Source organism: Micromys minutus (genome assembly GCF_963924665.1).
Source record: "Micromys minutus genome assembly, chromosome: 5".
Taxonomy (NCBI): Eukaryota; Metazoa; Chordata; class Mammalia; order Rodentia; family Muridae; genus Micromys; species Micromys minutus.
In genome coordinates, this window is record NC_137974.1 from 11,262,658 (window position 1) to 11,288,945 (window position 26,288).

The following is a 26,288-nucleotide window of genomic DNA, read 5'->3' on the forward strand; positions in this document are numbered from 1 at the left end:
AAGGCAATTGCTTTTACTACTCAATGCTTTTCTAAGAGCATGTAATGAATTCATGTAAAGAAGTAAGACATCTCTCATATATGTAATAGCATCTTTATTTAAGTTGTTTGTTTTGTAAGTCATCAGGACATAAAATGACCTTATAATAAAATTCTTAGGAAAATGATATGAGATGCCTAGCCTCAAGCATTAAGATCACATAGACCATCAAGTTATAAGGAGTTGCAGAAGAAAGTCTTTTAGTGGACAAGTATCCTGGTAGAAACAGCTCATCTCTGTTTGTATTGAGACCATGGGACAAAATGAAAACTCTAAATCTCAGTATTCATCTTTAAAGCTAGGATAATAGAAGTAGCTCAATCTAAGGTTGGAATAAATCTGATAGAGTCAGTATGCCTGGCAAAGATAAAGCAGTTGAAAATTATAGATTCTAATTACATATGTTACAATACTTATTAATATTAGAAATAATGGGCTAACTTAATTTTAATGTGTGGTGGATGGCAAACATTAGTTTGCTTGCTCCATCAAATGGTACCTCAATTTCTCACTAAATACAGGTATTTCACACGTGTGTTTCTAACAATGGAATGTGGCAGCATGTGCTTTGTGCCTTGTGAGACTGTCATGAGTAGTGTTTGCTTTAGTTCCCTTCAGATTCTCTTCTTTGTGATGCACATGCATCTGTGTGTCTGAAGCATCAGGTAGGAAGCCTCTGATGTTGCCATGTTGAAGAAACCACCCACAGTTTAGAGGTGGCCAAGATCTTTACCAAATCAAGTTCAGCTGATTCCAGAACCAGCTGTTTGATATTTCCAATCAATAGCCAATTGCACATTCAAATACATGACTCTTGCTTGACCCATACGTGTCATCACCAAGATCCAGGGCATGAAGCTACTTACTGTTTGCAAACCCTATTTGGAGTTGCATCAATATAATATTGTTTTATGTATCTTTGCATCATTTAGTTATCTCCTTTTCAGTATCACGGTAATATTTTTCTCTGTTAACACAATAGAAACACTTATTTTTTTTATGTGTATTAGTATCTACTATAGACCATTGAGAATGAAGAGATTAAAAGATTGGTGACCAGTACGTTAATGTTGATTTAGTAAAGTTGTGTTTTTTTATAGAAAGCATGTTTTAGTCTGTGAGTATACATAGAAATGCTGGACAGCTGCAGCGTGTTCTGTTTTTTAGGTTACATAGCTCTTAGAATGTTGTGAACTTCAACACACTATTACCATCTGCACAGCCGCATCACTATTGTGAAACCATACAAAAAGCACTATAGTGATGGGGCTTGTGAGATGGCAACGCAGGTACACTGGCTGCTCTTCCAGAGGTCCCTGATTTGATTCTCAACACCCACATGACAGCTGAAACCTATCTGTAACTCCAGTCCTAGACACATGGTAACTTCTGGCCTCCTTGGGCACTGTGTGCACGGGGTACTCTGACATACAAGTGGGCAAAATTCCCATAAAAGGGAAATATAAAGATGAAAGGAAAAAGAAGCCTGTCACAGTCACAAAGTATGCTAGGCGTGAGTGTACTTGTGGTTATTCCATCACCCACAGGCCTCATATACGTGGCGGTAACAGTTATCTATTCGTAACGAGTGTTCAACTGTTAAGTCCCAGACCCCCGGGACCATACCGACACGCTGTGTGCAGCAGTTGCTTGGCAGCAGCACTGTTTAAGAGTGCAGTGTGACTGCATTAAAGGACAGTGCTTGTTTGGCAGTTTTGCTTCAGGAACTATCAGGTGAGAGAACTTTTCATAGTTCTTCTCACCTCGTAATTTAAATTAAACACTTCAATACCAAATCAAGTTCAGTTACACGCTTCCTCTCCTCACACATTTGTTTTCCTGCTATAAAACTGAAGCCTCGGATTGCTCTGCAAGCCCCTGCATTCTTTCCCACAGGTGAATGCAGTTTCCCAGGGCTGTAGAAGAGGTGAGAGACCTTCTGAAACTCAAAACGGATGCCAGTCCCTGGTGAGAAACTGCCATTAATTCTGCATTAAAGAAATGTAAGTGTCAATGCACAGCACATTAACACATGATGAACTTGTCTTTCTGTTTTTGTTTAGTTTGCTTGCTTTTTTTGGCTTATTTATTTATTTATTTATTTATTTATTTATTTATTTATTTATTGCCTCTTCTCAGTGTCACCGGGGCTGTAGTCAACTGGCCTTCGAGGTGGAGAATTTCAAGTCTTCTTTTCTTCCTCTCTTATATCAGTCTGATAGCCTTCTATGCAACTAGTGTGCACAAATTTCAAGGTCCAAGTGTTTGGGGATTGGGAGGGAGAAAGCAGATTTGTGTCCACTCCTAATGTTCTCTGAAATATTTGACAAGCCCTGCAGGAAAGAATGTCTTGGATGCCAAACTCTCATTACCACATTAATTGCCTCTGTCATGACAGTTTGGGCCAGAACAAATGGCTGGGAACCTGCTGCGCTCCTCCTCAGAGAGCAGCACAGGCCAAGGGAAAGTGGGACTGGTGTTCCCCAAGCTGGCAAAAGAGAGGTGCTGTCACCAAAGCCACATGTCTCTTTACCTCAGCCACTTTAAATTGGTCTGGGAGTGGCTCGAAACAATCTTGTGGAAAAAAATATTCACGTAAACAAAATAAAACAGGGTTAAGTTCTGTGTTATCAGCAGGGCATTTACAAAGAAGTGATTGTCCAATTGACTGGATGTCAAAGCAACAAAAGGGTGACAGAGTGGATTGGGGGTCTGGGGATAAAAGCTCCAAATGGGCTTTCAGCTTGCCTTCCTCTGAAGCTCTGAAGCGCAGTGAATTCGGTGTAATCAGAGCATTGCATGAAAGGGCAATTCGAACGGAGAAAAGAGTAAGTCACATCTGAAGTCAAAGCAAATCTCAAAAAGAAAATTCCCTGAATAGTCCTCCATAGTATCATTAATATGAACGTATTCTTTTTAATTAATGTAATTAGAGGTTTAATTATTGAAAGTCAGGTTAAAGATGAAAAGTACCATGTAATTAAGATGGTTATTTTCTTTCTCTAAGCCCCAAAGGAAAACCTTGTGCGGTTTTCTTTCCCAACCCTTTCAACTTTCGTTCTATTTTCTATCTTTTAAGTAATTTTCAGTTTTAAGGGGGAGGCACAGTCTTAGCAATGGTGTGAATAAGGCATGTGTGGAAATCCTTATTGAACATAAAGAAGAAATCATCTTTGATCTGTCTTAGGTCACAAGAAATTAATCTTCCATGATACCAGTATTAGCCTACATAGAGAATGTCAATACAGATTGACACAATCTTTATGAAGTGAGCTGAAAATTAATAGTCTTAATAATTCCAAACAACTGGAAGAAGGTTGACATGTCTATGCATCAAAGCCTTATTAGTAAAATGAGTTTTACTGGAATAAAAAATATACTGTCTTCTCAAAGACCATGTTACTATTCTAAACAGCCTGCGGACAGCGCTTTCATAGAAGAGACCCTTACGCCCCTTTTACATAAGAGTAAAATCGTGAGCACAGAACAGTTTAGTTCCCAGAGTTCTGAAGCCCAAACTCATTTGCTTTCTTATCTCTGCATTCACATATGTTACTCCTTGTTCAGATGGTCCATCCTAAGTATCTATAATTTCTGGCACCAAGTCTAAGGAACCTGCAAAGAAAATGAGCATCAGCAGCGTCTGCATGTTCTTAAATCTGCAAACTTAAAAGTAAAGTACATAGGTCCTTTTATGCCATTGACAGAACTGAGTCACCTAAGATAGTCATGGCACAGAAGGCTGTTTAAAAAAATCTATTCATTCCTTGTACATATTTCAGCACCTACCTACCCCCTCCCAAATCAAGTAACTGCAAAACTAGGCACGTCTTTTCCCACTGAGGACAGACAAGAGAGTCTGGTTAGGGAAGCAGAAACCAATTAGCTGTGGTGCATCTGGCTCTCTCTTTTGGTCTTCACTGTTACCTGTACTCTTGCACACATTCACACACAAAAGGACTCTTTGACATGAGATTAAGAACTAAAATATATAATTCAAAATAAGGAAAGAGAAATCTACTCTGTAAATATTTTCCGAAGTACTTATTAAAAGCAATGAAGTAGTGTACAGAAAACAACTCTACTGAACAATTGGTAACACAGAAAAGCATTTTGTGAACTTGATACACACAGAGGTGTAAAAAACATAACAACAGACATATCTATGTATATCTCTATGTGTTTTCATTTGTGGATGGCATCTGAATTACCTGTACGTGGTAATTAATGCAGACAGCTGAGTTGATCTTTATGAAATATTAACTTCAACAGATTATGGTATTGGTGAACATCTCATTAAAAATACTACTTTGGATATAATTCCAGAAGAGTTTCATGTTTAAATTATTAGGCTAAATAAAACATTGCCTTAGTGTGAGTGGACTTTATCCTAGACTAACTCCAGACTTTAACTATGACAGAGCTTTTCCTGTTTCTGGCTTGCCTCTTTACTCTCCACGTTTTAGAATTGGCAGTGTCTATAACTTTAAGCTGATCCCTAAAAACAAAATTTATATTCTCTTTATGTGTTAGGTCAGATATTTGTAAATTTTTTTTCTTAAAACCATTATTTCTGTGCTAGATACTTGTTTTATGTAATACCTTCATATGTGTATATATTTGCATATTCATGATAACATATTTCTTATAATATAATCTGTTAGTTTTCTAAATTATAAAAATTATATCATTTTATCTTCTTATGCTTCCCTTTCTGATGACACATTATGACTATGAGTGAGTTTTGTACAAGTACATTTATTCTAGTTCTATTCAATTATTGCAACACTCATGCTTCAGAGTTTGTCTTCTAGGTATAGTAGGAATTGCCCTATTTTTTTTTCTGTCTTCTCCCCTTCTATTACTGTTATAGGTCAATTTAGCACCTCCCCATTTCAAACCCTCCATCACCCAAAGTCTCCCTAACCTGTTTGAACACCTGGCCGTGAGACGCCATCGTTCTGTAAGAAACCATTTGGTCAGTAGGTATTGTTAGTACAACTGGTTCACAAAGCAAATCTGCAAATGTTATTGCTGTGCTCAAATTCCCACTGGGTCTCTCTGCTTTGTACTTACTAAAGTCCATTGATGAGCCTGAAAAAACGATAGGACAAAACACTACAGTCTGCCATTCTTACTTCCATGTCTTCCCTGACAAAGTGGAGTACACACTTCAAACCTGAGCCAAAGGAAATCTTTATCCCTTACGTTTCTCCTCTCAAATGTTCAGGCACATAGATAAGAAAGCAAACACTACACCTTCCCAGTTTTTGCCTCTTTCTTTATTGTATCTGCAAAGTATTTTGATATTCTGATCTGCATTTTGTAAACTACTTTGCTTTGTGTTATGGAAGGTTTGGCAAAAATTTCAAATACCAACTCTTATATATTGTTTATGAGATGACTTAAGAGATCAACATGTAGTTGGGCATGCTCTCTTTTTAGCTTTTTCAATTAAAGGACCTGCTTTGGATATAAATCACCCAGTTCAACCATTGTTCTCTTAAGAACATGTAAATACTGATGTCTTCTAGAATTGAAAATTGTGGCAGTGCAATCTAAAACAGTGTTCATTTCAAATTGTTTATAATTGTTACAGGTGTCTTGATCTTTGCTGTGCTGTCACGGTATTCAACTATTTATTTTTAAATTTCAATATATTTATTAGAGCTTCTTGATCCCAATTGTCATATTCTTTTTTTAATTTCTGATACATAGTACTTTGACATGTACTGTCCAGCTCAGTTATATTTCTAATTATAAATTATGCTGTATTGAAATTGAGCCATATTTGTAGGCTATAATCTAACTCTCCTTTTATTTAATACCATTTTAAAATTTTTGTATGAAAGCCTGTGATTTTATATACTCCTTAATATGTATTGTTTACACCTGCATGGTTTTGTCTAGTTGTCATTAAATTTTGTTTACATTCTGTGATTTTTTTTCTTCTATTTTCTATCAGTATTTTATAATTTAAATTTGAGCATTTGCATATTCTTCATTTTTATACCATACTTCAGTATCATGTTCTAAAACTTTTATTCTATACTGTTTATTTTTCAGAGAAAATTAATCAAGCATCATTAACACTGTATTCTAAATACTGAGAATACTCTTAAAGGTAAAGATTGTTTTCATTGTAAGAAAAAAAATGTCTTAATGGTAGTATTTCTGTGTGGAGAATTTTTATCTGGCAACATGGCAGCTCTGGCAAGGGATCACATCCAAAGACATTCTAGGTCTATATAATCTGGTTGGAATATACATGTACAATTTGATCTTTCTGGAATCCTGACATTCTCTTAGTAGATACCTTTAATACTAAACAGTAAAACATTAGTTTATAGCAGGAAGCATCCATGTATGATAGTGAAGTCTACTTGAGGGACAAAGTGATGGATCAGAGAAAGATTTGACATAATGAGTCAAACATAGGATACACCTACATCTCCTGAGAACAGACAAAAAGGAGAGGCTACTTAAGTGAGCAGTGGAGGGGGAGAGAAGAGGAGGCTGTTTTACTGGGACAGTGTAATAGAGACAGGTTTCAGGTGAAGGACAGAAGGAGCCAGAGAATGAGAAGAAGCCAGAAGATTACAACAGATTGTTAGAGTTAGTTTGAGGCTAAGCGGGGCAATTAGGTCAGAAGTTGAGAGAAGCCAGATTGAGTCAGTTTAGAGAGGAGTTCAACTAGAACCTCTAAGTTGAAACAGTTAGTGATATTTTAGAAAGTCCTAGAAATAGTAAGTTTATTCAGCAGTAAGTGTCCAAGATCACAATTACAACTAGAGAATAAAAGTTAAATTTACATTTTGGTATTTTTATATAATAGTTTGTAGTAGATTTATTTTAGTAGCTAATTATGCACAGGCTTGGAATTTTTTGAAATATGTGACTTTCATCATGAGAATTAATGCATCACCCAATACATCTTAACTCAAAACTGGCTTCTGTTTTTGTAACTCAGATATACAATGTTAAAGATCTGTTACTTTTATATTTATTAATATAGTTCTTTATAGATTTATATTTAGTTTCTGTGTGCATACTGGATTCAAAACTCTTTTTAGCCTCACCCAAGACTCATATGAGAATGAATTTCATTGACTAATAAACCAATAGATATCATTTCCTGTATGCAAATGTAAACATTTTCTTCTTTTTACTATACAATTAACTTTGCTTGCTGATCTTCCAAAAATTTCATTCCTAGAACCCATGTCAGGTTGTGTATAACCACCTGTATTCAAAAGGGAGACTGAGACACCCTCATCTTGTTTCCTGAGATACTTCTACCCCAATACACACACACATACACACACACACACACAGACACACACACACACACACACACACACACACACACATACATGCACGCACACCACTAATCTTATAAAATGATATGACATTTTGCTAGAAATTCTGGTCTGTTGTACTCAGGATTCTATCTAGGTTTATTCATTGAAACTCTCTCAGAAACACTTTTTAAATGTTTTCCATCCATTTCACTTTCTCTAGATAAATAGCCCTATAGCTATGATAATCTTTTAAATCCCAACCCTATCAAATTTGCAATTAAGAATGTGTTTCTGATCTTTTAGAGTATGTTTTTATGGCCATTTTGGCATCTACAAATGGTGGACTGTTGGACATAGTTCATCAATGCAGCTGTTTGAGGGGATTTCGGAGAGCTTGTTAGAAAAGTACAAGTAAACAAGACAAAAGTCTTGTAACATCTGTTCCTTCATAATGGGGACTATTATTGAAATACGCTTTTGGGACTCTTCCAGGTGTAATAAACAAGAGTGGCTTTACTTTAGTCTACTCATAAGCTTATCCATCACTGTTCAGAATGATGTTTTCAAACACATGTTGTCCTTTGGACTGTACAGAGCCTAAAATTGTGTGACATTGGCCATGTGATTGTTTACAGTTGAACTCAAATGCACTTTGCTCAAAATGACTTTGGCTAACCCTTAGAATGTCCTTAGAATATAAATTGGTTGATCATCTGAATAAGGTTGGCTACTGAGTGAGACATAGTCTACCTCATTTTGAGGCTCCACGCCTCCAAGTCCATAATGGCAACAAGAACAGTAAAAGTTGACTTTTCAGATCATCCATATAAAACTCCCTGTCATTTCCTTTTCAGTGCACACTTGTTCCTCAAGTTTCTAGACAAGTTTGAACATTAAAAAGTTATTTCTCCTACGTTAGCACTTGTGCATTGCTTCTGGACTGTTGCTCTGATGAAAATGTGGTTGGCCTTTATTTAATATTTTCTGACCTTTATACAGAAAAATTTTAAGGCACAGAAAAAGGATTAATATTTTGGGAAACAGAACATTTCTCCCTGTACCATTTTATATTCAATGGGAATCTAAAAACAACACTGAATAAGTTAAGTATCTGTAGTCCTATGGTAAAGTGTCAGTGAAGATACTAGAACTCAAATTGTAGGTCCTAAACTAAATCTCCTCAATAACCACTGGCATACTCTCTATCCACTCTGATATACTGTGCAAAAGAGCATTATTGATGCTTTCATATTATACATGTTATCTTCTAAAAACAGTATAATTGTCACTGTAAACATGTTGACTTTTATTGATAGTTATTTTTAAATTGCTCAAATAATTCTTGCTCCTGTTTTTTTGTGGAAAATCAGAATTTAAATATACAAAAGAAGATGCATTGCTTATTTCTTTAGATAACCATTGTGTCATTTCTCATGCTTTTGGCAAAGTTCAACCATTGAGATTTCTCTGCTACATAGATTATTAAATATTTGAATAACATTTCCAGTTCACAAACAATAATAGACAGTTCATAGTTGTATTCAGCTAGAATTAGCAGTACAGAGTTCATAATGTTTAGATTGTATACATCTATTTGAATGTATGCAAAATTACGTTTCTATGTATAAATTTACATAAGTAATGTAAGTTCAATATTTCCTTATCTAAAAAAATGAAACAAAATATAACAGTAAGATAAAAAGCAAACAAGAAACCTGAGATCAGCTGCAAGTTGAAAATCCTTTTGAATAATAGAAATCTCTGTTTCATTTCCAAACAATAAGCAATTCAGAGTTATGAGAAACAAAGGAGAAAATATTGGCAAATTGTCCATAATACGCTATGTTACCTAATTACAATAGGGGTTTGGAAATGAAAAAAGTCACAAAATATTTTTAAATTAACATGCAAAGTACAATTTTGCCCTAAATATTGCAGAAGACATTGCACAGCTATTTCTAATTACAGAGGTCATAATGTCTTCTCTGGAGAGTTCAGCCGTCTCCACAAATATGAACAGAAATGATTTTCAATGCTCTGAGGCCATAAACTAAAAAGGATACAAATGATCTAAAGTGTGCAACCCAATCTACCAACTTCTGCTTTCTCTGCAATAGTTTTTAGTTCACTCAAGCCTTTCATTGTTTAAACCACTTCAGTAAGAGGCTGCACAATTCTCATTCACCAACCAATATCTCTCAGCAAGTAGCAATCTACGTGCTCAGCTTTAAAATATCTGCTGTTCTAATGAATGTGTGGCAGAGGGTGCATGACAAGATTACTGAGTAGTTTACCCCTTGATCTCCTTTTCTCTAGGGTTTTTCTTTTCCAATAATAAAGTCTCAGCAAGCTGCAGCCACCTGAGATGGGCAATTTGTCTTTGGGTCGTGTTTTGTACACTTCTTTAATTGGTTGTTACATGATTTCTAAATCAGCAAAAGAATATTGAAAACATTCAGATCAAACTGAATTCAAAGCTCACATTACCTCTTTTCTGAAGCCTACTCTGGTTAGGGAAATACCATTTAGAAGTAACAACTTGATATCAAGAGGAATCTACTCTACACAATATACTATTCCACTTGAACACCAACATTTTGCCTGCAATCAAAACAAAACTCCAAGGCACCTTTTCTATGTACAGTTGTGTCCATCCAAACAAAACATAGAAGAATATTTGGATATCTTAGTTGGGACTCCATGAGATCTCCAAGGAAAATAACTGAAATAATAAAGCACATGAAGTTATGGGGTTGTAAAGTTTATTTTCTATTGCTATAACAAAACCTTATAGAAAAAATCCCCTTAAGAAAGATCTGTTTGGCTTGCATGCTCCTATTACATTCCATCATGAAGTGAAGCCAAGGCATCAACTCAAGTTAGAGATGTAGAAGTGATAATACAGGCATGCCTCAATGGCTTGAGTGTGACCATCTTTTATGTCCTCTCTCTGAGGATATTACTCAGTTCCTACATCTTTTACATTATACATACATAAACTTCATTCATTTCAGAATCTTAAAATGTTGGTTTTTCCAATCCATGAGCATGGGAGATCTTCCCATTTTCTGAGATCCTCCTCAATTTCTTTCTTTAGAGGTTTGAAGTTCTTGTCATACAGGTCCTTCACTTGCTTAGTTAGAGTCACACCAAGGTATTTCATAGTTTTTGTAACGATTGTGAAGGGTACATTTTCCCTAATTTCTTTCTCCATATGTTTGTCCTTTGAGTACAGGAAGGCTACTGATTTGTTTGAGTTAATTTTGTATCCGGCCACTTTGCTGAACTTGTTTATCAGCTGTAGGAGTTCTCTTGTGGAATTATTGGGGTCACTTAAGTACACTATCATGCCATCTGTAAAGAGTTACGTTTTTACATCTTCCTTTCCAATTTGTATCCCCTTGATCTTCTTTTGCTGTCCAATTGCTCCAGCCAGGACTTCCAGTACTATGTTGAATAGGTAGGGGGAGAGTGGGCAGCCTTGTCGAGTCCCTGATTTTAGTGGGATTGCTTCAAGTTTCCCACTGTTAAATTTGACGTTGGCTGTTGGTTTGCTGTATATTGCTTTTATTATGTTTAAGTATGGGCCTTGGATTCCAGTTCTTCCCAGGACTTTTAACATGAAGGGGTGTTGGATTTTGTCGAATGCTTTCTCAGCATCTAGTGAGATGACCATGTGATTTTGGTCTTTGAGTTTGTTTATATGGTGGATTATGTTGATGGATTTCCTTATGTTAAACCATCCCTGCATCTTAAAAATGGCCATCCTACCAAAAGCAATCTACAGATTCAATGCAATCCCCATCAAAATTCCAACCCAGTTCTTCATGGAATTGGAAAGATCAATGTGCAATTTCATATGGAATAACAAAAGACCTAGAATAGCGAAATCCATCCTCAACAACAAAAAAACATCTCCGGGAATCACTATCCCTGACCTCAAGCTATATTACAAGGCAATTGTGCTGAAAACTGCATGGTACTGGTACAGAAATAGGCATGTGGATCAATGGAATAGAATAGAAGATCCAGAAATGAGCCCTTATGTATATGGTCACCTGATTTTTGACAAAGGAACAGTAAACATTCAATGGAAAAAAGACAGCCTATTCAACAAATGGTGCTGGTCCAACTAGCACTCAGCATGCAAAAGAATGAAAATAGACCCGTTCTTATCTCCTTGTACAAAGCTCAAGTGTAAGTGGATCAAAGATCTCCACATTAAACCAGATACACTGAAACTATTAGATGAGAAAGTAGGGAAAACCTTAGAACACATAGGTCCAGGAGAAAATTTTCTGAACAAAACACCAATGGCTCAAGCTCTAAGGTCAAAGATTAACAAATTGGACTTAATGAGATTGCAAAGTTTCTGTAAGGCTAAAGACATCGTCAAGAAAACAAAACGGCAACCAACAGAATGGGAAAAGATCTTTACCAACACCACATCAGATAGAGGCCTAATATCCAAGGTGTATAAGGAACTCAAAAAGCTAGACACCAGAGAATCAAATAACCCTATTAAAAAAAGGGGTACAGAGCTAAAAAAAACGTTCTCAGTTGAGGAACACCGAATGGCCGAGAAACACCTGAGGAATTGCTGGACATCCTTAGCCATCAGGGAAATGCAAATCAAAACAACCCTGAGATTCCACCTCACACCAGTCAGATTGGCCAAGATCCAAAACACAGATGACAGCAGATGCTGGCGAGGCTGTGGAGAAAGAGGAACACTTCTCCACTGTTGGTTGGGTTGCAAGCTAATACAACCACTCTGGAAATCTGTCTGGCGATACCTCAGAAAATTGGATATAGTACTACCTGAAGACCCAGCTATTCCACTTCTGGGCATATACCCCAGAGACACTTTAATACACAACAAAGATATATGCACCACAATGTTCATAGGGGCTCTATTTATAATAGCCAGAAGCTGGAAGGAACCCAGATGTCCTTCAGAAGATGAATGGATACAAAAATTGTGGTACATATACACAATGGAATATTACTCAGCCACCAGAAACAATGACTTAACCAAATTCTTAAGAAAATGGCTGCATCTAGAGAATATCATCCTGAGTGAGATAACCCAGTCACAAAAGAACAGACATAATATGCAGTCACTGATAGTGGGATGCTAACCCCAGAGGCTTGCACTCCCCCAGAAACAACTCACAGACAGTATGAAGTCCAAGAAATAAAGAAAAAAAAAAAATAGAATCTTAAAGAGCTTGGAAAATACACCTTACCTGTAACAGAATTCAAGAGACAGACCAACTTTCTTTAAATCGGCTTCTTTTCAGAGAGGCTTTCCTATAACCCCATCTCAGAATGTCAGCTTTTAGTTAGATTTTCATTTACAGTGACAGCACAGACAGCAATGCCCTTAGCTTAGGCTAGGTAGGATGTGAAAGTAACAAGTGAGTATCACTTTCTCTTAGCAGTGCTGAATGAGAAATACTTAGCAAAGACTACCTAAGAGCCTAGAACGCCTTAAGTGCTCTTTCCATTCTAGCCAGCAGAAACATTGGAAGGAGGTACCATGTATTCTAATCTTACAGGTACTGGAAGATGCTAATTAATATTATAGAAAAATATTAGGAACTTTCGAATTTCACATAACTATTCAGAGATAAAACATATAAATACTTGTATCCTCCAAACAAGGAGCGTTTATTTTGGCAAAAGCTATGAAAAAACAAGCAACCTACATATACACCTGTTTCATTTAGTGATTTTTATAAAGCTCTTGGAGCTTTTCTGTCTTTGCAGGAATAAATTAGGGGGAATCGGGGTGTTTTAATGACATCAGAAACCATAAAGTAAACGCTGTTACAAGTACTTACCAACATTTAATCTTAAGTCAGACTCTACACATCCATTTACAAAAGTTATAATTCAAAATCAAATGGATAGCCATGACCAGCTAGTCCTACAGTGTCTTATTAGAACAAATATTTAAAAACTGTTTCATACATTCTAAATTTTTATACAATTTTTTGTTTGTTTTTATGTTGCTATGGTTGTGGCAGTGCCTTTTGGATAGCTTTTTATCAAAAGAAAGAGGCAAAGGTAAGGTGGAGAGGACATTAGTGACCATTGGTAAAAAAAGGAAGTCTATAAATCGCTATGTATTTTGGAGTGTGGAATGGGAATAAATGTACCAGAGTGGTTCTGAAACATAGATATTTACCTAAGAGAGCAAAGCCTTTCCTTCAGCTCAAATGCAAAGACATCCAAAATCCATGTGTCCTGATATATATTATTTGTGAACTATAAATGCACATTCTCTTTTTCTTCCAGATCATTTCATGCAGGCTAATGTGAGTTGTCACCTTCCCCAGGCATCCTCTCATAGTGTTTCTTAGATATGAGAACTGTACTTGAAATGTTCTGCTATAACCTAAGCCTGCCTGGAAAAGGAACTTGATGCAATTCTAAGGACATGTGTCCCAACTTGTCATCATGCCAAGTGACAGTAACGTATGTCAGTTGAGTTTAGCCTTTTTCCTTTGTGTCAAGTATTAGAAATTTTATCTTTTGTTTTCAGTTCTAAATAGACATATTTAAAATATAAGCAACTGTGCCTTGAGTTGACCATTTTCATCATATTAATGAAGGAGCATAGTCTATCTGAAGTAGGAAAAGGCTTCCCACTCCTAAACAATACATCAGAACAAAACATATTTAGGACACTTTATGCTCTATTGTGTGCTTGTAGAACTTCCTTCTTGAGAGACAAGGCATGCATAAAGAAAGTCTCTCAGCAAAGGCTCATTTTCTCAGCATGGTGGAATGCAGGGGTAGGAGAGAGAGGTTTGGAGAGGGACCACCTTCATAGAGGCAATGGGAGGAAAGTGGGAATGAAATTGGTGGAAAGGGGCTAAAGCCTGAATTGTAAATACAGAGAAATCCAATTTAAAAAAAAAAAAAAAGTGTGTAAACATAATCCATCACAGTTAAGTTAAAAAATAAAAAATAAAAAAATAAAAGAAGGAATATTGTAAGGAGAAAAAAATGAAAAGAAGGGCTCTATTCAGTTCAAAACTGGTTTTGTACAGCATTTATCTGTTTGTTTAGTTAAAAGGGATGAGATTCATTTCTAAATTATTTGAACTGACTCAAGGGAAAGGAAGAACACTAAAGCACAAAAATTATTGCTATAAAAACTGACAGTCTTTATAATTTTAAAGCCAAGAACAGAACAATTGAATTTATAGACAGTAACTCTTTGTAAATGTACCCAATTAGCAACAGCAGACTATACTTGTTAGGAGGGAGGTATGTATAATATACTATCTATTGCTTGATTATTTAGATGACATCCTTCAAAACAAGAGCAAAGAGAAAATCTCCAGGTAGGAAATGCTATGAGATGCATGAGCATAGATATCTGCAGTAATAAGTAGACAATAGGCACATTTACAGTGCCTGTGCTTAATGAAGCAAAACAAAACCAAATAAATTACAAATTTCATCAAATATTCTATTACCAGTGTTTTATCTTTTATCTAAATACAGGAAATTCTCTACTATCTTAAATATTTAAAAATTGATCAAGCAAGAATGTGAAGTTATAATAAGAAAAAGACACATTTCAGGATAACTCATCTTCTATAATAAAATTGCCTCCCATTGTGCAGAGAGAAACGAAGGATCAAAGAACCTAAAGAAAATGGCATTTCCCATGAGTGGTGCTATTATTTCACATAAATTGATTAGAGACTCCACACAATTTACTAAGCAACTATTTATGCAGACAATCTAAATAAAATCTGTCATAAGGCCACATAGTAACTAACTATGCAAAAATTGAGTTTTTTAGTACTAAAAATATAAACATCTTACTGGAGTAAATTATGGGAAGTGAATTTCCCCCAGTCAAAGAAACTCAGTTACACTGAAAACTACAAATACAACTTGGAAGAAATTTATATGTATTTTACATAAAACATTGTGTTGTCCTAGCAAAAATGGTTTATAAATTACTTTATTATCTGCTTATTATTTCCTAATTTCAAACCTCATCATAATTTAGAGAAAGCAAAATTTATGCCTATTAGTTTTGTTTTCTTTTACCCATTGATGTTCAGTAAGCCTCTGAATTTATAATAAGAACATTAAGTGATATTTTATGAATGAATACAATTAAATCTATTGAATTTCATACTTATTTCAACCGTCATACGAAATGTATGCAGAAATTTTCTGGTTTTGCACAGTTTAAAATGCATTCATTTCTCTTACACAAAATATGGAGAAAACTCAAAATACAAACATATTAGCAGGTCATTTAAAAAGAAAGGTTAATATAGAACTGACTTGGATACTTTTTCTGGTATGTTTAAACGGATTATAATAGTACACAGTGACCTGAAGTATACTATGTTCTGGAGCTATAAGAGCAGTGATATAGGCAATGAATGACACCAAATCCTAAGCTGGATGAAGTGGTATGAACAAATGCCATTGGTTCTCAAAGTGTACAACTCTCTGCAAACAGAAAATAAATTGATTTTTAAAGAAACAAGGAAAGTGTACACCTGAAATGTATGTATTAATTCAATATAAATGTGAATAAATTTTCTGACATGTGTTTAAGCATGTAGACAATCATCTCTGGTATGCTACAGACTTGTTGCTTGTTCCTCAAAGAATTGGGTCACACTATTTAGAACCAAGTAGTTCATGTTTTCATACAACACGTTCAGATTTTTTTTCTTTTTTTAAGATATTTTAGTTATTTACATTTGAAATTCTATCAGCTTTCCTGGTTTCCTCACCAAAAGTCCTGTATCCCATCCCCCACCTGTGGCTTCTGTTAGGATATTCCCCTGAAATCTCTTACTACTGCATCCAGCCAACTCAGGACCAAGGTACTCCACTGAGGGCAGATAAGGCCATCCTCTGCTATATATAAAGATGGAGCCATAGGTCCCTCCATGTGTATTCTTTGGTTGGTGGATTAGTCCCTGGCAGCTCTGGGGGTATAATTGGTTGATATTGTTCTTCATATTGGGTTGCAAACCCTTTCATTTCTTTCAATCCTTTCTTTAACTCCTCCACTGGGGTCACTGTAAAAAGTCCTAGGATTGTCTGTCTTTATTAGACTGTGTCTGGCACAGCCTATTAGGGGACAGCTATACTATGCTCCTGTCAGCAAGCACTTCTTGGCATCAGCAGTAGTGTCTGGGTTTGGTGGTAACATTTGAGATGGATCACCAGGGGAGGTAGGTCATGACGACCTTTCCTTCAGGCTCTGCTCCACTCTCCTCCCCAGTATGTTTTTAGATAGGAGCAATCCTGGGCTGATATTTTTTAGATGGGTATGTGGGATCATCCTCCGAATTGGGGCCATGCCTAGACTCTGGATATGGTCTCTCTCCCCTGTCTTGGGTATTTTAGTTAATGTAATCAAATTTGGGTCTTGGAAGATGCTGCTTTCTTATTATTTAGGATATTATGGTTACTAACCCCAGTTCCCCATCCCCATTTACTATAAACCTCTGTGTAATTACTTGACCCTTTGTATTGCTCCACTCTCTCCTCCAATAAGTGGTCCTGCACCTCATTTTTAACCTTGCCCTCCTTTCTTCCTCTCAAGTCTCTCAGGTGTACTAACTTGACTGATTATTTTGTTCCTGATTTTAGTATTACTGAAGCATTACTTTGGTCTTCCTTCTTTTTGAGCTTTATATGATCTGTGAATTGTATCATGGGTATTCCAAGGTCAAATATCCATATATTAGTGATCACATACTATGTATGTTTTTTTTGACTGGGTTACCTCACTCAGGATATTTTCTAGTTCCATCCATATGCATACAAGTTTTAAGAAGTCATTATTTTTAATAGCTGAATAGTATTGCAATGTTTGAATGCACCACATTTTCTATATTCATTCCTTTGTTGAGAGACATCTGGGTCGTTTCCAGCTTCTGCCTATTAAAAATATGCCTGCTATGAATGTAGTGTAGTACGCTTTTGTTATAGGTTGGAGCATCTTTTGGGTATATGCCCAGGAATGATACAGCTAGGTCCTCAGTAGTACTATGTCCAAGATTCTGAGGAACATACAGACTGATTTTCAGAGTGGTTGCACCAGTTTACAATACCACCAGAAATGAAGGAGTGATCCTCTTTCTCAGCCTCCTCACCAGCATCTGCCTGGCATTTATCTCAGCCTTTGTAACTGTTGTGAGATGGAATCTCAGGATTATGTTGATTTGCATGTCCCTAATGACTAAGGATGTTGAACATTTTCTTAGATGCTCCGTGGCCATTCTGTATTCCTCATTTGTGAATTACCTGTCTAGCTCTATATTCCATTTTAATAGTGTTATTTGGTCCTCTGGAGTCTAACTTCTTGAGTTCTATTTATATGTTGGATATTAGCCCCCTATAGAAAAGAGGATTGTTAAAGATCTTTTCCTAATTTGTTGTTTGTAGTTTTGTAGTATTGATAGTGTCCTTTCCCTTATAGAAGCTTTTTAGTTTTTTGAGGTCATTTTGGTTGATTGTTAATCTTACAGCATAAGCCATTGATGTTCTATTCAAGAATTTTCCCCGAGTTCGAGGCTCTTCCCCTATTTCTCTTCTATTAGACTCAGTGTCATTGGTTTAAAGTTGATATACTTGATCAAATTGAACTTGAGCTTTGTAAAAGAAGATAAAAACAGATAGTTTCTATTCTTTTACATGCTGACCTCCAATTGAACCAGCACCATTTGTTAAAAATACTGTCTTTTTTTTCCACTGGATGGTTTTAGTTTCTTTTGAGATCAAGTGTCCATAGGTGTGTGGGTCCATTTCTGAGTCTTGAATTCTCTTCCATTGATCTGCTGGAAGAGTTTTTAATCAGGATTGCTCTGAAATGCAGCTTGAGGTCAGGGATGGTGATTTCCCTAGAATTTCCATTATTTAATTTTATTTATTTTTATTTTTTATTTTTTAGAATTTTCTTTATTGTTTGGAGTAGTGTTTGCTTTCCTGGGTTTTTTGTTACACCAAATGAATTTGCAAATTGCTCTTTCTAACTCTATGAAAAATTGAGTTGGGATTTTGATGGTGATTGCATTGAATCTATAGATTGCTTTCAGGAAGATGGCCATTTTTAATATATTAATCTTGTAAATCTATGTACATGGGAGATCTTTCCATCTCATGAGGTCTTCTTTGATTTCTTTCTTCAGAGACTTGAAATTCTTGTCATAAAGATCTTTCATTGTTTGCTTAGAGTTACACCAAAACAAAACATTATATATTACTAGTGACTATTTTAGAGCATGTTCTGGTCTCATTTTCCTTACTTCATACAAACACACACACAAACACACACACACACACAATTTGTATTGATTTGCTTGACTTAATTTTCTATCCAGCCAGTTCACTAAAGTTGTGTATCACCTGTAGGAGTTCTCCAGTAGAATTCTTGGGGTCACTTAAGTATACTCTCATATTATATGCAAATAATGATGTTTTGATATCTTCACCTTCAATTTGTATCCGTTGACCTCCCTTTTGTCTAATTGCTCTGCCTAGAACTTTAAGGACTATATTAAATAGATAGGAAAGGAGTGGACAACCTTGTCTAGCCCCTAATTTTATTAGAATTTCTTCAAATTTCTTTTCATTTAGTTTGATGTTGGCTACTGGTTTGCTGTATATTACTTATACTATGTTTAGGTATAGGCCTTGTAGAGGTTTTAATTTTGTCAAACAATTTTTCAGTATCTAATGAGATGGTCATTGTTTTTTTTTAAGTTTGCTTATATATTGGGTTACATTGATGGATTTTTATATATTTAACCATCCCTGCATCACTGAGATGAAGCCTACTTAATTGTGGTGAATGATCATCTTGATGTATTGTTGGATTCAGTTGTCAGAATTTTATTGAGCTATGAGTTTCCCTCTTATCACTGCCTTTATTTTATCCCATAAATGTGGGTATTTTGTGCCCCCCTTACCTCCATTCCCAGCTCCTTCTCTTGTCCACCACCACTTACTATTCCCTCCCACACCTCTTTCTCTCTGTGTGTAGGTGTGTATGTATGAGGGTATATGCGTGTTTAAGTCAGCCTATTTTATCTCTCTCTCTCTCTCTCTCTCTCTCTCTCTCTCTCTCTCTCTCTCTCTCTCTCTCTTTGTGTGTGTGTGTGTGTGTGTGTGTGTTGTGTCTGGTTAGCATTTTCCTAAGGTGTGAACTCCGTGAGCACAGGGACTTTGTCAGCACAATGCCATTCAGATAGATACATTGAGAATACAGACATATAGACTGGTTAACATATAGTATACCAGGCAATTTGTATTAAATAGAAATACTTTGTGATGTACTATATGCATATGGTAACTATTAAGATTTCAATGCATACTATCAAACCTTTAAAAGAATCAAGTACTGACAAAATATATTTATATAGTTTTATGCCAAAATGCTTTTAAAAATCTGTATCTCTCTTTTTTAAATAAAGTTGTAAGGAAAAAAATGAAATTTTAGAGACTTCTCTATCATGCTTTATTTCATGAAGATTTGTTCAATATCATGAGAGAATTAGGATGTGCAATTAATAGTTTGTCAAAATGTTTAGTTTTTCACTGTATAATTTTAATTTGTTCACCACCTTCCCAATACTTGCCAAATACTCCACTCATTCTTCATTTCTAAAGTCTCCAAGAATGAAAAAATTTATGCCAAGAGATTGTATTAGTAATTTATTGTTTTTGTAACAAAAAAGGCACACTTACTTGTTTATAAGAATACCAATTTGCTCTCTGACAGTTGTTGTGGGACAGAACTCTGCACAGTGAAGCTTCTTTCAGGCTCTAAGTGCACAAATCTAAGAACAAGGTATTAATTCTCTTCATTCCCCGTGTGAAAGCTTAGAATGTACTCTGATAGGTCATTAAGGCCGGCGTTTCGCACATCTTGTACTTTAAATTCCTTTCAGATAGGATGTACCTCATTTTCTATATAATACACATAGCTTTGTATAACTCAGAGCAAGAAATGACACTTAGAAATTTCTCATGTCTTCATGCTCAGATTTGTTATTTTGCTGTTAGTCCTTTTCTTCTGGAGCTACTCTCTTTTGCCCGAAAAAGAACAAAATTTATTTTTTAAAATTTGATGCTATTAGATTGGTATAACTAAAACAATACAGGGTAATATACCACTTTAACATTATGGGTGATAAATCTTTTCCACTATATTCATGAATTTAAGGCATTAGCTGTAGGCATGGTCTGTGTGACACTGTTGGATATTCTGTGGAATATAAATAAATGTCTTTAAATTTCAGACTTGCTATAGTCCCTAAGGAAACATTTTCCTAAATCTCTATGCACTTCACATTATTCTTATAGGAAGACTAAGCACTCAGCATCAATCATGGTTTTAGTTCGGCTTATGGTTAAGGTCTTTCAATTGGTTTTTCCAAAGCTATATATGCATATAACAAAACAAGGAAACGTGATAATATAAAGATTTTTGTTGTTTTAAGTTTCTGCCATCAAAATAAAGCCAGATACAGTAAATCTGATAGAAAATAAAGTGGGAAATAGCCTGGAACCCCTTAGTAAAGAAAGACATTTCTGAACAGAACACTGACAAGGCAGGCACAAAGATCCACAACTAATAAATAAAATGTCATAAAGTTGAAATGTTTTGGAATGCAAAGGACACAATCAATTAGATAAAGCAGCAGCATGTAGAAGGGATATTTTTTATCAAATGTATATCCAACAGGCTAATATCCAAAATGTATGAAGAACTCAAGAAGCTAGATACCAAAAAATTAATTAAAATAGAGTGTAGATCTAAGCAGAAAATTCTCAATAGGAAAATCTCAAATGGCTGAGAAACACTTATAGAAATGTTTAATATCCTCAGCCATCAAGGAAAAGCAAATCAAAATTACTTTGAGATTCCAACTTGCACATGTCAGAATGGCTAAGATCAATAACACAAGAGGATGTCAGAATGGCTAAGATCCTGGCGAGGATGTGAATTAAGAGGAACTATCCTCCGTTGCTACCACAAGTTTGAACTTGTAAGCCACTATGGAAAGCAACATGTGGTTTCTCAGAAAACTAGTAGTCAATCTACTGTAAAGTATTGCTGTATCAGTCATGTGCATATACTCAAAGGAAGATCCATCTCAGTACCCTTGCTTAATTGTGTCTACTGTGGCTTTGTTCATAGTTGGTCTTCAGTCAAAGGTTGAATAAAGAAAATGTGGTACATTTACACAATGTAGTATTATTTAGCTAATATTTTTTAAAAAATGGCATAATCCCTCGCCATTGGTGCAGGGGAGCAGGAACCCTGCCTTAGGCTCTATGTTTCCACCCAGTGGCCCATGTGTGCAGAACAGGTGCTCAGGCCATCTGCCACCAGGAATAGCTGAGATCCAGGGACACAGGCCTGGTGAGACTGGGTTGCTAGTAGCCAGGGCACAGAGAGGTCTGGGTTGAGCACCTGGAAAGCTCAACCCCCGCCCCAGCAGATTGGTTCAAGGGAGCAGGAACTCTGCATTAGGGACTTGGTTTCCACCCAGCAGACCGTTTGTGCAGAACAGGTGCTCAGGCCATCTGCCGCCAGGAACAATCGGAGATCCAGGACACAGGTTAGGTACAAGGGAAAGGTGAGAACAACAAGACCAAGTATAAACACAGACAAAAAGATGGCAAGAGGAAAGCGAAAGTACTTACCCCCAGGGAAACCAAGACAACCTGGCAACACCAGAACCCAGCTCTCCCATCACAGCAAACAGCAGAATGCCAAACACTCCAGAAAAAGAAGACGCAGACCTAAAATCATACCTCAAGATGATGATAGAGATTCTTAAACAAGAATGGGAGGAAAAGTATAAAGAAATAGAAGCTTTTAAAGAGGAAACAAGGTAGTACTATGCCCAATTTTATGAGGAACCACCAGACTAATTTCTAGAGTTGTTGTACCAGCTTATAACCCACCAACTGTGGAGGATAGTTACTCTTTTTCCACATCCTAGCTAGCATCTGCTGTCATCTGAGTTTTTGATCTTAGACATTGTGACTGGTGTGAGCTGGAATCTCAGGGTTGTCTTGATTTGCATTTCTCTGATGACTAGAAATGTTGAGAATTTCTTGAAGTGCTTTTTGTCCATTTATTATCCACAGTTGAGAATCCTTAGTTTAGCTCTGTATCCCAATTTTAATAGGATTGTTTGATTCTCTGGAGTTTGATTTATTGAGTCTTTGTATATATTGGATATTAGCCCTTTGTTATATGTAGGATTAGTAAAGAATTTTTTCCAATCTATAGGCTGCCATTTTGTCTTCTTGTAAGTGTCCTTAACCTTATAAAAACTTTGCAATTTCATAAGTTCCCGTTTGTAGATTCTTGATCATAGAGCATAAGCCATTGGTGTTCTGTTAAGGAAATTTTCCCCTGTGCCTGTGTTCTAAGCTCTTCCCCACTTTTTCATCTAGTACTTCTAGTGTTCCTGGTTTTATGTGGAGGTCATATATCCACATGGACTTGAGTTTCGTACAAGAAGATAAGAAAGGATCGATTTTCATTCTTCTGCATGCTGACTGCAAGTAGATACAAGACAGTATTTGACGATGGTGTCCTTTTTACATTGCTCCTTTGTCAAAGATCAAATGACCATAGGAGTGTGTGTGTGCAGGCTCATTTCTTGGTCTTCAATTCTATTTCGTTAATCTAACTCCCTATCTCTGTACCAATAAACTATATTTTTTTATCACAATTGATTTGTAGTATAGCTTGAAGTAAGGGATGGTGATTCTCTGGAAGGTCCTTTATTGTTGAGAACAGATTTTGCTATTTTAGGGTTTTTGGTCTTCCAGATGAATTGCAAATTGCTCTTTCCAACTGTATGGAGAATTGTGTTGGTTTTTTGATGGAGATTGAATTGAATCTTTAGATTGCCTTTGGCAAGAAGGCCACTTTTTTTTTCTATGTTAATTCTTCTAATCCATGAATATGGAATATCTTTCAAACTTTTGAGATCTTCTGCAGTTTCCTTCTTCATCAATCAAAGTTCTTGTCACACATAACTTTCACTTGCTTAGTTAAGGTCACACCAAAGTATTTCACGTTGTTTGTGACTATTGTAAAGGGTGTCTTTTCCCTATTTTTTTTAAGCATGCTAATCCTTTGAGTTGAGGAAAGCTACTGATTTGTTTGACTCAATTTTATAACCAGCCACTTTGCTGAAGTTTTTTATAAGCTGTAGGAGTTCTTTGGTAGAATTTTTGGGGTCACTTAAATATAATGTGGTGTCACTGGAAGTAGTGATATTTTGATTTTTTCCTTTCCAACTTGTATCCCTTTGACTTTCTTTGGTTCTCTAATTGATCTGGCCAGGGATTCCACTATTACATTGAATAGGTAGGGGCAGAATAAACAGCCCTGATTTGTCCTTGATTTTAGTGAGATTGTTTCAAATTTCTCCCAATTTAGTTTGATGTAGGCTATACATATACCTTTATGCTTTTACTATGTTTAGGTATAAGCTTTAGATTGGTGATCTTTCCAAGACTTTTAATATGAAGGTGTGTTGAATTCTGTCAAATGCTTTCTCTGCATTTACTAAGACGATCATGTGGTTATTTATTTTGAATTTGATTACATGGGGGATTACATTGATAGATTTTCATATATTGAACCATCCCTGCATCCCTGTGATAAAACCTACTTAGTCATGGTAGATGATTGTTTTGATGTGTTCTCACATTCCATTTGCAAGAATTTTATTGAGTATTTTTGCATCAAGGTTTATGAGAAAATTGGTCTGGAGTTCTCTTTCTTTGTAGGTTCTTTTTGTGGTTTATGTATGAGCATAACTGTGGCTTCAAAGAATGAGTTGGGTAGTGTTCCTTTTGTTTTATTTTTGGAATAGTTTGGAGAGTATTCGTATTAGGTCTTTAATGAAAGTCTAATAGAATTCTGCACTGAACCTGTCTGGTCCTGGGCACTTTTTTGCTTGGTAACTGAGTCTATTTCTTTAGGTATTATGGGACTGTTTAGATGGTTTATTTGATCCTGGTTTAACTTTTATATCTGGTATCTGTCAAGAAATTTGTCCATTTTCTCTAGATTTTCTAGTTTTGTGGAGTGTATGATTTTGAAGTATGATTGATGATTTCTCAAATTTCTTCAGTTTCTGTTGTTATGTCTCCCCATTCATTTCTGATTTTGTAAATTTTGATACTCTCTATGCCTTCTAGTTAGTCTGGGTAAGGGCTTATTGATCCTGTTGATTTTCTCAAAGAACCAACTTCTGGTTTTGTTTATTCTTTGTATGGTTCTTTGTGTTTTTACTTGATTAATTTCAGCTCTGAGTTTGATTATTTCCTTCAGTTTACTACTCTTAAGTGTATCTGCTTTTTTTTTTTAAGGTTTCAGCTATGCTGTCAAGTTGCTAGTGTATGCTCACTCCAATTCCATTCTGGAGGCACTCAGAGCTATGAGTTTTCATTTAGAACTGGTTTTATTACATCCCATATGTATGTTGTACTTTTATTCTCATTAAATTATAGAACATCCTCAATTTAAAAATAACTTTTTCATTGACCATGTTATCAATTAATAGTGCATAGTTTCAGTGATTTTATATATATGCAGGCTTTTGGTTGTTATTAAAGAACAGCCTTAGCCCACGATTATCTGATAGGAGGCATGAGTATATTTCAATCTTCATTTATCTGTTGAGTACTGTTTTGTGACCAATTATGTGGTCAGGTTTGGAGAAGATACTGTGAGGTGCTGAGAAGAAAATATGTTCTTTTGTTTTTATATGAAATATTCTGCAGATGTGTGTTAATTTATATTGGTTCATTATCTCTGCAATTTTCTCTGTGTCTTTGTTCAGTTTCTGCTTCCATGATCTGTCCATTGTTGATAGTGGGGTGTTAAAGTCTCCCAATATTATTGTATGTAGTGCAATATATGCTTTGAGCTTTATTAAAGTTTCGTTTATGAATATGGGTGCTCTTGTATTTAGAGAATAGATGTTCAGGATTGAGAGTTCATTTATATATATTTTTTCTGTGATGTGTTTCTTTTTTGATAACTTTTGTTTGAAAATCTGTTTTATTCCATATTAGAATGACTTCTTCAGCTTGTTTCTTTGGGACATTTGCTAGAAAGGTTTTTCTCGGGCTTTTACTCTGAGGTAGTGTCTGTCTTTGTCTCTTACATGAGTTTCCTGGATGCAGCAAAAGCCTGGATCCTGTTTATATATCCAGTCTGATATTCTATGACTTTTTTTATTGAGGAATTGAGTCCATTAATGTTGAGTTATTAAGGAATAATGATTGCTGTTTCCTGTTATTTTGTTGTTAGGGGTAGAATTAAGTTTGTATGCTTTTCTTCTTTGAGTTTTGTTGCATGATTATTTTCTTGCTTTTTCTAGGGTATAATTTGTTTCCTTGTATTGTGTTTTTTCATCTATTATCTTTTGTAGCACTGCATTTGTGAACAGATATTGTGTAAATTTGGTTTTGTCCTGGAATATCTTGGTCTCTCCATCTATGATAATTGAAAGTTTTGGTAAATATAGTAACCTGGGCTGGGATTTGTGTTCTCTTAGTGTCTTTATGACATTTGTCCAGGATCTTGTAACTTTGATAGTCTCTGTTGAAATGTCTGATGTAATTCTGATTGGTCTGCTATATATGTTACTTGTCCATTTTTCTTACTACTTTTAGAATTCGTGTTTTGTTTGAAATTTCAGTGTCTTAAATATTATGTGTCAGGAGGAACTTCTTTTCTGGGCCAATCTATTTTGAGTTTGTAAGCTTCTTGTATGCCCATGGTCATCTCATTCTTAAGAGTAGGAAAGTTTTCTTCTATGATTTTGTTGAAGATATTTACTGTGCCTTTAATTGGTATTCCTCTCCCTGTTCTACAAGTATTATCATTTGATTTTGATT